Source organism: Cynara cardunculus, assembly GCF_001531365.2.
Source record: "Cynara cardunculus var. scolymus isolate 2C chromosome LG 13, CcrdV1, whole genome shotgun sequence".
Lineage (NCBI taxonomy): Eukaryota > Viridiplantae > Streptophyta > Magnoliopsida > Asterales > Asteraceae > Cynara > Cynara cardunculus.
Window position 1 is genome coordinate 39,400,891 of NC_037540.1, and position 16,277 is coordinate 39,417,167.

At 35.5% G+C, this 16,277-nt stretch overlaps 1 pseudogene; it reads right to left on the bottom strand.

The window, feature by feature from the left end:
- Positions 1 to 15,103: 15,103 nt before the first annotated feature.
- Positions 15,104 to 15,910, bottom strand: LOC112524075 (annotated as a pseudogene).
- Positions 15,911 to 16,277: the final 367 nt, after the last annotated feature.

The window sequence follows — 16,277 nt, forward strand, 5'->3', positions numbered from 1 at the left end:
TATATATATATATATATATATATATATATATATATATATATATATATTATACACACCTACAATTAATAATACAATTAAGTTTTCCACTCAATCACATTCTTACTTCTATATGGTATCAGAGCTTAAGATCCATATTTTTTTTTACCTTCTTTCTACTATCCCAAATATGTTCCCTGCTTCTATCCCAAACCATCCCATCCAGCTATTCAAGGGTCATTGTCAATGGTATGTCGCGTAAATGCCCCATCTTTCGTACTCAATTTCCAAACGCAATTCCACCGTCATAGTCTCTTATCCTCCAATCTCTTCTTCTTTTCCACATGCCTATTTCGTTGTTCCCTCAAAAACTTTATCCAATAGTTGACTTCTTGATAGTGGTGCGACACACCATGTCACTCATAAATTTTCCGACCTTGCACTTCACTCCCTTTACAATGTTCGGGAGGAACTTATTATTGGAGATGGTTCGGGCCTAGCCATCTCAAACATTGGTTCAACATCTCTTTTTACTGCCACTTCTTAACTCCATCTTAATAATATATTACATGTACCTTTCATTTCTCATAATATTATCTCAATCCCTAAATTTTTGCCAAGATAATAATGCATCAATTACATTCTCACCTACTTCTTATCTTGTGAAGGATCTTTGCACGGGGACACCCCTTCTCCAAGGCCTAACTAAATCAGGAGTTTATGAATGGCAACCCACTCGTCCCACCATTCAGTCTGTCAAAATTCATCCCTACAGATTGACATCATCGATTGGGCCATCCCTCTCATTCTATTTTACATCATATTAACAAGTCTTTCAATTTGAATATTCCCAAGTTTGTTGCTTTTCATTTCTATTCTTGTGATTGCAATAAAAGTAATAATTTATTGTTCTGTCAAAACACTTTCCAATCTAGGAAACCTCTTGATATTCTTTACAGTAATGTTTGGACTTCCCTTACCCTATCTTATGATGGCTACAAATACTGCATAATATCTATTGACCATTATTCAAAATATGTGTGGTTTTATCCACTCAAACACAAAATGAGGCTACTGCCATTTTTATTAAATTCAAACTCAAAGTTGAAAATTTCTTCAAACGATCCACCATTACTATCTTTAGTGATAATGGTGGTGAATATATTGGTTTACATCCTACTCTTGAATCTCATGGCATCACTCACCTAACTTCCCCTCCTTACTTCATGCTACTTGTACGCTATAGGTCATTGAGGAATATTTAGGCTTAGAGGGTGGACCCCTTAAAATGCCATTACTACGGTCGAGCACAATGGCTACTCGGAGTGGCGTCATCGTCACATCGTTGAAACCGGTCTTTCCCTTCTCACTTATTCTACTATGCCACATAAATATTAGTCTCTAGCTTTTGCTACTACTTGTTACCTCACAAATAGAATGCCATATCATACACTTAATCTTTAATCTCCCTATCATAAACTTCATGGTCACACACCCAACTATTTTAAGTTGCATAGTTTTAGGGGTCTCTGTCATCCTTGGCTTCGTCTCTGTACCACAGATAAACTTCATCCTCGCTCCTCTCCTTATATTTTTGTTGGATATTCAGCCACTCAAAGTGATTATTATTGCCTTGATCCCACATTCAACAAGATATATGTCTCTCGTCATGTTAAATTCATCGAACATGAGTTCCCCTTCTCCATCTCATCCTTTGTCACATCTCCACACACATCCAATGATACAAAAGAATGGTGTGCTCTCCAACTTCCCGTCTTACCCGCTACATTACCCGTACAACCTCCACAAGATATATCTACACCTTCTATTTCCCCGTCGAATGCCACTAATTCTCTCTTCACGACACCTTCGTTTTCTTCTACTCCCTCATCTCCTCCCAATCCTCCACCTCCTCCCCGACCATGACCTCCCATCACCAGACTTCAAATTAACATTAGTAGGCCTATTGATAAAATGACTCTCCATGTCTCTTTCTAACCCACTTCCACCAAACATACCACTATACACAAGCATTGAAAACTCTGATATAGTGTGAAGCTATGTAAGATGAGAACAATGCTTTACTCAAAAATTAGACATGGGATCTTGTTCCATCTTCTCCATCGCAAAACCTTATTGTATGTAAAAGGGTTTTTTTTGTACCAAATATAAACCCGATAGCTCTATCGACCGTTAAAAAGCTCGTCTAATTTCTAAAGGATTCCACCAAAGACCCGGTCTTGACTACACCAAAACCTTTACCCCCGTGGTTAAGCCGGCCACAACCCAAATGATTCTCCAAGTTGACATTAACAATGCCTTCCTCCAAGGCTCTTTGATGGAGGATGTCTTTATGGTTCAACCGCATGGTTTCATTAGTCAAGCTCATCCTAATCATGTATGCAAACTCTGTCAAGCTTTTTATGGTCTAAAACAAGCTCCACATGCTTTGTACAATGAACTCAAATCCTATCTACTTGGTCGTGGTTCTAAAAATTCCATTTATGACGCCTCACCTTTACTTTAAGCCATAAAAATGATTTCTTCTTGTTTATGTTGATGATATCATCATCACTGGATCAAGTCCCGCTCTTCTAAACTCCTTTATTTCTCAACTCTCAATTGTTTCTCACTTAAAGTTCTTGGTACTCTATCTTATTTTCTTGGTGTGGAAGTCTTACCTCACCCTCATGGCATTTTTCTTAGCCAACGTAAATACATACAATACCTCCTCACATGTACTCACATGGCAACCACCGAATTTGTTCCTACTCTCCTAGCTTCTCATCCTACCCTAACATTACATAATGGAACCCCCTTGCCCAACCCAACTGAATACAGGGCAATTGTGGGAAGTATACAATATTTATCTCTAACCAGACTACATGTATCTTTTGCTTGAATAGGTTATCTCAATACATGCATAAGCCGACTGAATACCATTGGGCGGCTCTCAAACGACTCTTACGCTACCTAGTGGACATATCTATACAAGGTCTACTACTACGTCATCATTCCTCCATTATTGTTCATGCCTTCACAAATGCTTCATAGGCCGGTGATAAAGATGACTACATTTCACAACCGGCTACATTTTTACTTTGGTTGAAATCCTATTTCTTGGAGTTCATGTAAACAACCGCACTCTTGCTCGTTCATCGACATAAGTCGAATATTGAGCTGTTACTGGAACTACGACAAAGGTATTATGGGTCCAACACTCAATTTATGAGCTAGGTCATCTACCCATCATATCACCGATAATATATTATATGATAATATGAGAGCTATGTATGTTGCCGCCAATTCTAAGTTTCAGTCAAAAATGAAGCATCTAGCTCTTGACTATATTACTGGCAAGGATCAACTAGTTGATGCTCTCACTAAGCCATTTGCAAGAACACGGTTCAACGAACTCATGTCCAAGATTGGTCTCACTATCCAATCGTACATTTTGCTAGGGCATGATATAGATACTCACTACCAATCCTACATTAATTAAATATTCTCTCATAATCATTTGATTGTAAGTTATGATTTACTCTTATAATCACTTGATTATTAGTTGCAATTTAGTTTTGTAGGTTACCATTTACTCAAGATATATATATATATATATATATATATACACACACATACAAGTAATAATAAAATTAAAGTTTTCCACTCAATCACATTCTTACTTTTATAGTAAACATGTATGCCACATTCTCATCTGTGTGTATCTTCAAGAGACATGTAAATTGTCTTTGTGCATATCAACAAGAAAGGATTCCATACTTGTATGTGTTTCTTCAACGAACTAAATGGCAAAGTTTCAATAACGTGAATTGCACTTTGGTTGTCACAATTCACTACCACCTTATCTCATGAAATCCAAAGCACTCAATAAATGCTTCAAGTATCACTACAAAATAGAAAACTAATACTGACAGATTAATACAGTGTAGATCTGTTGCTAATGTCATTTCGATCAGATATTGGTCGATAAGTGTTGTTTGGCAAGGTCTTTGTCGGAGAAACAATCATCGATAGTCTACCAATGGATCATCGTAGAATCATCGATACTATCACTGAGCTTTGGGAAAATGTGCATGGAAAATTAGCTAATATATTTTATACTTTCGTGATTGTCAAGATGGAGTTTTGTTTTACCAAGTTTTTTTCTAGTCGGTCGGTGATATGCAGATGAGCCTGTGTAACGACATATTAGTGATGGATATGATAACCATGGGACCAATATTTTAACAACTCAAACCGTAAGTTATCCATCGGTGAACTCTTGCAATTACCAGTAAAAGTCAGGACTGTTCCGTAGAAATTAAACACACACACGAGGATGATTGAGAAAATAATCGGTTTATTTTTAATCATCTACATAAATTTTCTATAGTAACCAAGTAAACAAAATAGTACGACCAATAATTTATAACAATCACCGCTCGATAAACAAAGAGAATTTGAATCTCTTTAAAATAAGAATAACATATTCGGAATATCTAAATTAAATTCTATACCACTCGTATAAAAATGATTTTATTTTATTTGGTTATGTTTTAAAACTCGTGTAAAAATGTCGACATAGTTTTTACACGATTTTTTTGCACAACCATATAAAAAGATCCTAAAAACCGTGGAATCATTATTTTACACGAATTCATTTAAAAGTGTAAAATAAATTGTATAAAAATATCAATTATATATGCTGGAAAATCTTGACTGTCAACATCTAGCCATTAAGTGTCTTGCACATACTATATTAAGATGCAATTATGAATAGTGATTTATGTTATATTATTAGGTATGCAATTAATATATGGTTGGTCTTGGTTACAACCATTTGCAACTTTAAATTTATGATGTTTGGTGGGTTGGACTTTAATGAGAGATCCATGCATTGGCCATGGAGACACTATTTCTATGAGTAAGAAAATAATACCTATTATTTATTTAAATAATATTTGTTTTGAAGCTTTTGTTTGGGCCAAATAATTATATTCTAAGATAAACAAAACTAAATAAAAAATGTAAGTGTTTCGATACGAACGGTCTAGCAGTATCTGAGTCTTTTGTTTCTTAGAAGGTCAAAAGTTCAAATCTCATCAATAATGAAGATGATATATGAGTTTATTTGTTGCATTTGTTTTATATAAACTAGAAGAGTACTCACGCAATGCAACGAAATACATTTTCATTTTAATGTTCTGTTTTATTTTTTTGTTTTTGTTGATATAATACGGTTTATGTGGTTATGAGAAAAATAATATTTTTACTTTTGAATAAAAATAAATTTGAATATATCATAAAAAATTTGGAAAAATATATCGATATTAATATCAAATTAAATATTTAAAAGTTTTTATTTTTTTTGTACAATATCTTTAATTGAATTTTTTTATTGTAATTCAATTTAAGTCAAATAGTGAAGTAAATTATTTTTGATTTAAATTTTTTATAAAGATAATGATTCTGTTAGAACTCAATAATTATCCTAATTATATTTGAATTTTTTATATTTAAAATGAGATGTTTATCCCACATTTGATTAGGTTTATCTGTATTTAGTTATACGAATTCAAAAATGAAGCTTTAATAAATTGTACTTATGTATAATTTTGCTAAAACTCGAGCAGTTTCTTGAAAACTCGCTTCAGATATGAAACTTTGAGTATTCATAGATGCTCTTGTTATTCCCAATAAGAAGGCTCGGTAACAGATTGCTTCTTCCAAAGCGCACCCCATTCCTTCCGCTCGCAACAATCCAATTAGTTCTCCGGGCAAAAAAACATTAGACATTTCGTCTTCTGAAACCAACACTTTTGATGTTATTTGATGTACAATAATTTCTATATGCCTTGTAATCTTAAAATTTAAGTAATATGCATTAATACACAGTATTTTTATGCATAATAAATGGTTTTTAAGAGTTTTTATCAAATGTTTTATAATATAGTATAGATATATTATATATTTCAAAAAAAAATTACATACCATGAGAGACAAATGGTATATGGTCGATGAATACAAAATCCATAAATAAGATATTAACAAAAGTGCATTGTAAATGGGGATAGAGTCAAAAACAAAATTATCTAGAGTGCATCTAGAAAAAGTATAAGAAATGGTAAATTGCATTAACCGGTTATAACGTTGATATGATAAATGATGTGGCATATAAATCAATGTTGTTTGATGAGTGATGTGCGTTTTTTTTTTGTTAAAAATAAATATAAAATATTTTTGTTTTCAATTAGAATTTTAGATTTATAAATCTAAAATTTGGGTTATCGACATCGCTTTCCCGGCCGTTGAAATGAGACAACGAGAAAGAAGAAGCATTCCCCCGTCAGCGTCCCTTCCATTCTGTGGTCCAACAATTTCCCTTATTTGAAGGTTGAGAAAACCTTTTTAACTTTTAAGTATTTATATATCTTTAATTAAATACTTGGCTGAAAATGGTTGTCAAACGAGTTGAAAAATATGAGTGGCCTAATAGATAGTATTGGGCTTTAACAAATCGTATTGGACTTTAATGGATCGTATTGGGCTTTAATGCAACGTATTGGACTTTAATGGATCGTATTGGGTTTTAATGCAACGTATTGGATTTTAATGGATTTAGTTATGGTTTAATGGACCGTATTAGGCTTTAATGCATCGTATTGGGTTTTAGTGAATGTTAGTTGTGGTTTATTGGATCGTATTGGGCTTTAGTGAATGTTAGTTGTGGTTTATTGGATCGTATTGAACTTTAGTGAAAGTTAGTTGTGGTTTATTGGATCGTACTGGGCTTTAAGGCATCGTATTGAGCTTTAACGGTTTTATTGGGCTTTAGTGGATGCTAGTTGGGTTAGTTGGATTTTAATGGATCATATTAGATGGGCGACGAGATAAACAACTGAAGATATGACTGCTTTGGTTTGACAGCTCAGTCAATCTCAACATTTCTCTCCGCCACTCAATTGAATATTGTCTGTTTGTTTGTAACAATTTAGTTTTTGGAGCAATTTAATTTTTATTTGGTTGAGATAATTATTGTTTAGTTTAATATATGATATTTAGTTGCATTTCGTCTTTTTAGTTTTTTTAATATTCTACAGAATTACAGGTTTTAAATATTAGTTGTAAAAATATTCTAAAATTAATAATTTAATATATTTCTGACGGATATATCCGCCGGAACTAAGTAAAATATTTAATGAATAAAAATAATCAATTTAAAATTAAAATAAATATCTGGCGGATTTCCGGCGGATGTATCCGTCGGTAATATTTAAAGAAATAAATATTATTTTAAATATTTTTTTTTCCGGCGGATGTTTCCTCCGGTAATCTAATCCATTTTTTTTAAACTTAAACATTTTCTTAATTTAATCACGAATTTTTAAATAAACCGGTGGAAAGTTTCCGGCGGCCGGAATCCGCCGGAAAATGGTAAATTCGCCGAGAAATTAATCACCGGCGCCAATATTTCCGGCGGCTATATCCGTCGGATATAAAGATTTCCGACGTATATTATCGCCGAAAATGTTGCTGTTTGGCAGTGTGGCAAACACTCGTTAGCTTCTACAACTTGTGCCAAGAGCAAACAATATTATATACATCATTGTACTAGTCAAAAACATTTAAACACAAACTGCTCATCAACTCTCCGAGGACTAGAAATTTGTTCCAATAGATCTCGAGGACGACCATTTAAACGTCTAGTTAACCAATCGATAATCGAAAAGATGTGATCCACCGGTGCACCTATCCTAATCTATTCCCTAACAACAACTTTTTTATTGCTCTTTTGCGTCCTTCTAGAACAGCAAGAAGCAGGCCCAATTCTGCTCTAAAACAGTGGTGAGTGCACCTTGGCAAGCGGCTTAGGCTAAGCCGTAGGTTACACGGTTGTCCGCTCAAACGCGGTTGAAGATCAATAGCTCCTAAACCTCCATTATACCAGCAGAGCTGTGGGTTATGAGTGAGTTTAATTCCCCCTTCGATCACTCAAACACCCACAACAAAAAATCCACCCACAACCTAAATCCTGAATTCAAAGGTAAACAAAGAAACGCAATATGATTTTTCTTTGCAAATCTTTATGTTCATTCACTCTAGCTCACAATCAATATTGAAACACTACACCAAAATTGGGTTTATAGGACACTCCCAATTTCCTACAATATACCTCCAACTAGTAGGATCATTGGTCTTCTAGACAGTCACATGTCTAGATCTTGCCTATGCAATTCATGTTGTCAGCCACTTCATGGCTTCTCCTCATACAACTCATTATACTTTTTTATTGCTCTTTTGCGTCCTTCTAGAACAGCAAGAAGCAGGCCCAATTCTGCTCTAAAACAGTGGTGAGTGCACCTTGGCAAGCGGCTTAGGCTAAGCCGTAGGTTACACGGTTGTCCGCTCAAACGCGGTTGAAGATCAATAGCTCCTAAACCTCCATTATACCAGCAGAGCTGTGGGTTATGAGTGAGTTTAATTCCCCCTTCGATCACTCAAACACCCACAACAAAAAATCCACCCACAACCTAAATCCTGAATTCAAAGGTAAACAAAGAAACGCAATATGATTTTTCTTTGCAAATCTTTATGTTCATTCACTCTAGCTCACAATCAATATTGAAACACTACACCAAAATTGGGTTTATAGGACACTCCCAATTTCCTACAATATACCTCCAACTAGTAGGATCATTGGTCTTCTAGACAGTCACATGTCTAGATCTTGCCTATGCAATTCATGTTGTCAGCCACTTCATGGCTTCTCCTCATACAACTCATTATACTGTTGTTTTGAGAATTCTTGATTACATCAAAGGCACTATGTTTTGTGGCCTATACTTTTCTTCAACATCTTCATTGCAGTTACATGGCTATTTTGATGTTGAATGGGATGGGGATATACATATCATTGCTCCACTATTGGGTATTGCTTCTTTCTTGTGACCTCCATTATTACATGGACCAACAAGAAACAATCTCTTATGGCCCCTTCTAGCACTGAAGCTGAATATTGTACGCTTGCAGACACTACTTTAGAGCTCGTTTTGCTTTGATGACTTATTTTAGATATGGGAATTGCTCAATCGTCTCCTAATGTTTTTTGATGTGACAAACGAAGGGCTATTCAGATCCTTTTTAATGATTTCTTCCATGAACACACCAGACCTATCGAGATTGACTATCGTTTTGTTCGTCAACATGTTGTTAGACACACCATTCGTCTCCTATCTATTTCCTCCACTGATCAGACTATCGACATTTTCACCAAGACTCACATGCCTGGTCATTTTACGTTTGTCCTTGATAACAAATACCCATGAGCCGCAAGGCTTTGACAAGAATCGTGGTTTATCTCTTACTCAATATCAAAGCCAATATTGTTCATCATAGAATTGGAGCATTATTTGGTCACCATCCATGTGTTTTGGTAGTGTGAAGTTAGATCATTTCGGGGCTCAAAGGACTACTATAAAATTTAGGGATTTCGACACTGTAATGTTTCTAAAAAAGTGGGAATTGCCAATGATAATGCTGGCATCAAATACCGATGGCAATAGTGCAGTTGCTAAACAAATCGATGATGATGAAATAGAAGCATCAAATATTTGCTTCAAAATCGTATTGTTTTGATGTGGGTAAAATGTTTAGGGTCAATGTCACTACAAAACTGAGGACTATTTTTCGTTGCTAATCTGTCGTTAAAGGTCTAATCTGACGCTGATTTGTCGTTGATAGTCCGTGGGTCAAAAGGTTGTGGGTAATGCTATTTACGACGGATCAACAACGAACATTAGCGACAGATCAATTTTTAGGGACGAATTAACGACGGACTCTTATCAGCGACGGATTAGCGAGAGAATCTTTTGGCGACAGATTAACAACGAGAACCTTTAGCAACGGATTAACGAGGGAACCATTTAGCGTCGGATTAACGAGGAAACCATTTAGCGACAGATTAACGAGGGAACCATTTAGCGACGGATCAACGAGGAAACTTTTTAGCTATGTATTAGCGAGGGAACCTTTAGCTACGTATTAGCGAGGGAACCTTTTAGCTATGAATAAGCGACAAAACCCTTTAATGAAGGATCAATAAGGGACTTTTAGCGACGAATTAGCGAGGGCCAGAGAATTTTTAGCGACAGATTCGACGCTGAATTTAGTAATTTAAAAAAGTTACAAAATTATATTTACTGCATTTTTTATACAAAACCTGTCTACAATAATAACAAACAAGAACAAGCCAACAAATTAAAAATAACAAATCCATAAAATTTAAAACCAATTCATATAATTTAAAATACCAAACTTATACAACCTAATGTTCAGTAATTACCAGGAGGTACCAAAGCTGGGAGAAGGGCGAAGTGTATCCTGACTACCTATAATATGATATTCTTGGCTAACTGGGTAGCGTATCAGCCTGTTGCGCCTCCGATCTGCCCTCTCTTCCGTTTGGCCTCGAGCTCGGTCCACATGCATTGGGCCTCCTCCTATACGTTTTCCAACTTCTCTCTCAACTCTGCTACTTGTAAATATTCAATATTTGACAAAAATCAATAATTTTTATGCAATGAAAAGCAATAATGACAAAATACATAACAATATAACCAACATACTTTCGCTACTGATCCAGTATCTTGTGATCTCCCGGTGCTACTGCTATATTGACCGGCTATAGCATAAGAGGGATCTTGCGAGATCCTGAAATCAAAGGGACAACCCTTCCTTCATCCTCCGTCCTCCTAAACTCTGCTCCCAAAGAGATCTCATCAGGGAGAGGGGTGTTGGGATCTATACTAGACTGGACTCATTCCTAAGCGATTGAAATCACTCTTATCATTTACCAAAAGAAAAATGGGTAGGCTTATATCTATAGACATTTCAATAGTATAACGGCTGTAAATACAACATAGCCAATGTCTGCTTGTAACAATTAAAACATTCTAATTACCAATGATAATCACATTCTCAACCAACCTGCATCACTACGTTTATTAAAAATATTACTTTAAACCTACCCAACGAATCTGTAAAAGAAAGTAACGGTTTTAGAAAACTTTCATGAAACCTAGTTGTTTTAAGGTAACTGAACTGAGGAGGAACTGTAGGCGGCGGGGCGGAAAAACTTGGACTGAACTTCCATCTCATGCAGTGGGTACGCTCAAACATCTCAGTAGTCGTCTACTCGCGACCCATTACTTGTGCCTACATTAGACAATGAACTTAAATTGTTAGTAAATATATAAAACTAATTACATATTCAGAAAATTGTATACTCACCATCTTGTGGCGATGCTGTGAAATATTGATCGATCTCCCGGTGTGCCTAGACGACACCCCCTCAAACTTGGTGTATAAGGCTTAGTATCCTACACCTCTTAAAAACATAACACATAAGTCGGTCTAAAAAAATCAACACACAAAGCTCACATAAATATAAATACCTAGTCAATCATCTGGACCTAAAACCTCTTTGGGATCCAATACAAGGTGGTGCAATCTAATGCGTGAGAAGTCCCCACCGTCCCACTCCCTCCGCCAATCACTGAGATAGGCCTGCTTTACGGCCTAGTCGAAGGGAATGGGCTTAAATATGAATATGTTGTCTAATTGATTCAATAAGATCACTAACACCCACTAAGTCCATTATAGCCCAATAAGACTCTTTATGACTTATTAAGGCTCAATAACATCAAGGGTGACTTATTACCCATTTGTATGCCGTTACTAAACAACACAAGCACATACATTATAATTATCTATACATGCATTCATATATACACATATATATAATCTAGTGGAGGGATAAAATGCAAACCAAGCCATTTGTACAAACCGTGAAAACCATCAAATTTCATTTTTTTAACTTAGTGAAAACATTTCATGAAATTATTTAATATATTTTTGTTTCTATGTAAAAATTAAATTGTTTCATATATATTCTCATTTTGAAGAATTTTTTTACTAAAATTAATAGAATGAAGATGATAATGTCCATAACTAACGTCTCCGCAATAAAAATGACTAATCAATCATCATAATTAAAAAAAAAAGAAAAAAAGAAAAGTTATGATTGGTTGAATGATGTTTTCAAGGTTTTTACAAATGGCTTGGTTTGCATTTTATCCCTCCCCATTATCTATGCATGCATTCACATATATATACACATACATGTACATTTACACATATACATCACATCATCATACGCTGATACCAAACAACACACGGACGTTATCTATACATTCACATATACATATGCATATAAACATTTATACAACATATTCACGTATCCAAGGGCAGAACACGAGCCTTATAACCTATGGGGCTAAAACTTATCTTTTTATATAAATATGCTTGAACATGTATATTTTGTTTTTGTTCCATTAATCTTTACATTGATCAATTTTCTCTACAACCGACCATTAATTTCGTCACAAAGCGATGTGATCCGAAATAACCCATATTTCAGTTTCCAAATCTACTTGTTCTAACCCAAATTTTCAAATATTAAAAGTGAAAGGGGCCAAATATTAATATATTAAATGTTCTATAAATTTAAGAAATATAATAATATATTAGTAATTGGAGTTGAAAAAATCAAGGGGGCCATGCCCCCTAGGCCCCTTAAGGATCTGTTACTACACGTATCTACAATAATATATACGTAGATCTAATTGTAACACATCTGTATATGCACATGATATATGCATATGTATAATATGGAACGACGTATATATATAACACATACACATGTATATATAACACATACAAATGAGAAAATAAGAAAAATAGGCCAGTCGGTCGATAATTCCTCGCTAATTAGCGACAGATGATACGTGTCCATCGCTAATCCCTTGCTATTAGTGATGGATAGGCCACAAACCCGTTCCATCACTAATCCTTCACTAATAAGCTATGGATTCGCGAAGGATAGACCACAAACTCATTCCCTCACTAATCCCTTGTACGGATTAGCGAGCGAATAGTAAAGGATAGACCAGAATCCCATTCCCTCGCCGATCACTCTCTATTTAGCGACGGATTAACGACATAATACGTTTGTGACCTATCCATCGCTAATTAGCGAGGTGATTAGTTCCGTCGCTAATACCCTATTTTCTAGAAGTGTGTGTTATGTGGTAAAAAATGGGGTAGCCAAAATGTTTAGCTTAAAAAAAATCCAATAAAACATCTCAAGATGTACCTAAGTACATGAGAATGCAAACATTATTTAATAACGTAACAAACATCGACCAATCATGAAATGGAGATCTAACATTAAAATTGAACAAGCATATATCCAACAAACCAACAAATGTGAATATGATAGAAAGATAACAATTTAAGCAACTAATAATATTCAAAAAGTTTGGATGCACAATGTCTAAGCATGGGGAGATATATGCTTACTACCTTACACAAAAATCAGCCAAAACATGGTAAAAAAAACTACAAATGATGAGCGCAAAAATGGATCAAAAATTGAGATCAAGTTCTGCCATTCTGCTTGGCACGGCCTGTGCAAAACTGTATGGAGCTCACACACGACCGTGCATATTATCTTTAAATTTTGGCACAGCCTGTACCAAACCTACCGCACAACAACGACTATCCATGCACTTATGTTTTCCAAAAACTTGGCATGGATCATGCCATTCTTCAACACAATTTTTCCCTTCTTTTCTTTTTCTTGCATTTTCCTTCACATTCTTTTGGTTTCCCTATAAACTTGCTCCAGAGCCCATCACCATCTTCGCATGATTAACCTAAAACTAAACAAAAACCGTTAGTCTAACCGAACACGACCAAACCATGCAATAGATGAAGGATGTAATGCGATTACATTAATTTATGTGCAACTTAACGTAGACAAATATACAAAATGAATAATTTAGAACTAAAATATGTCCTATGAAACAACATGACACTGGTCCAGTCCTATCTCATGTACCAAATACAACCTCAAGTCTAGTTTCTTGCAACTCTGAATGAACCTTTCTTTAGTTTTCTTTTTCATTTGTATAGTAAATTATACGTGGAGAAACATTTGTAACTTAGCATCCAGAATTTGTTCATTCTTACACATGATGCATGCCATGAAGCTGACTTGTTTATGTGTAAGTATGAACAAACCCAGGGTGTAAATTACGTGTTGGCAAGAACTATTCATTTTTCCAATACACAAACAAGATCTACTATAGAACCCATGAAAGGATATATGATATAATAGCAGGAATTACATGTGGCTGCTTAAAACAAGGAGGAACCAGTATTTTGGTCAATGTTTATGGCAATAGAAAAGGTAAACAACCGTTTTTCCAATCTAAACGGTAAGAATGCTTCCAAACAATTGAAAGGCCATCAACAACATATTACTTTTTGATCGATTCATAACACATCAACTTATTTGAGGGTTAAAAAGCGTATTTGATCAAAACGCAAGGAATATTTGATCGTCCAGAGGATACAACAGTAGTCAAGTTACTACAAGATGTTGTCATTGCACTCCTGAAATAAAGGATTGTGATAATCCCTCTCGTTATTGAAGTAACGGACCACCAAATGTTAACAAGCAATAATACTAGGTCTCTTTGTATTGTAAAGATAATAAGCCGTTTCCTTATAATTATGAATCTCTCTTTCAAGAACGTGATTATACTCGATAACATTCCTAAGTGGGACATTGAGCTTGATTTAACATTTGTTCTATGGTTAAACCACACTTGTATCGAATATCGGCCATCCATTGGTTCATAACCTCGTATAATTATGTGCAGGAGTGATTCAATTTGGAGCATCAATAAAAACATTAACTACAACTGATATCCAATATGGCAACATTATTCTGTGTGTATTTTGAGATATAAAAAAGCAGTAAATTTCAAATTTTGGAGAGAATATTACATACTTGGAAGAGGAAATAGAAAGCTAGAGGTTGGGTCAAATGCAACTTGGTTTAAAACTTTATGTAAAATGTGTAAATATACTCTATTTAGTCAATGCAGTCGAGGTACGATTTTTCATTCCTTAATGGACGATTTTAATCAATTCAATTTACAAGTCATATCCGCCAACTTTTGAAAACATTCTCTGAGAACTACATTTCCATCTATTGATCTCACTTTCCAGGAACAAAGTTGGTTGCGAAAGACCATGCATTGTTGGCAACTGGATCAGCTAGATGGTCAACAAGGTTTTCTAATGGACCCTTTCCGGTCACTATGGCTTGAACAAAGAACCCGAACATTGAAAACATAGCCAATATTCCATTCTTGATCTCCTTCACCTTCAACTCTGCAAAAGCCTCAGGATCATCAGCTAAGCCCAATGGGTCAAAGCTTCCTCCTGGGTCCAAAGGATCAACCACCTCTCCGAGGGGTCCTCCGACAATTCTGTAACCTTCAACAACACCCATCAAGATCACTTGAGCAGACCAAATTGCCAATATGCTTTGTGCATGTACCAAGTTTGGGTTACCCAAATAATCCAGCCTGCCATTGCTAAAGATTTAGAATCTAGCCTTGAACCATGCAGCCTCACCGAACTTAACTCCGTTGCGGGATAGAAGCTCAGGGAAGACACATCTGAGTGCTCCAAGAATTGCCCACTAGCAGTGGATGACCTCCGGCTCACGGTTCTTAGCAAAAGTCTCAGGGTCGGCTGACAGTCCAATATTGTCCCAACCATAGTCACCAGGGAATTCTCCTGTAAGGTATGATGGAGCCTCACCAGAGAAGGGTCCCAAGTACTTGGCCCTATCTGGACGGTACCACGGGCTACTAGATGAAACAGTCTTGGGCTTGGCAGCAGTTTTCCACATGGCGACTCTTCCTTCACCGAACACGTCAGAGGTGGAGGGTGCCACCTTCACGACCTGTCCTGATAATGAAGCAGAGGAGAGAGCCATTGTTGAAGCAGCCTAAGGAGTTAATTTTTGAATTGCAGTGTGGAATAATAAGACAAAGATGAAAGGAGAGTTCAAGTGTGATGGCTAAACCTGTGTTTTCATATTGGTAAATATTGGTGCAAACAGGGGTTGAAGTCCTTATCTTGTGAGATCTAAATCTGGTACCTTACTGGTCTAAGCTATAGTCGAAAGATTTTCTATTTTTTCTCGTAACATGACCCACATATCTCAATATATATTTATCCTGTCAGGGTTATAGATAATTTAAATATTTTGTTTTTATAAATTTATAGTGCTAAGGGAAGATGACCCATTTTCATAAACCAATGAAAAAAATAGGTAACAAGATGTCAATTTAATTCACACCACAAGAAGTTTAGAGCAA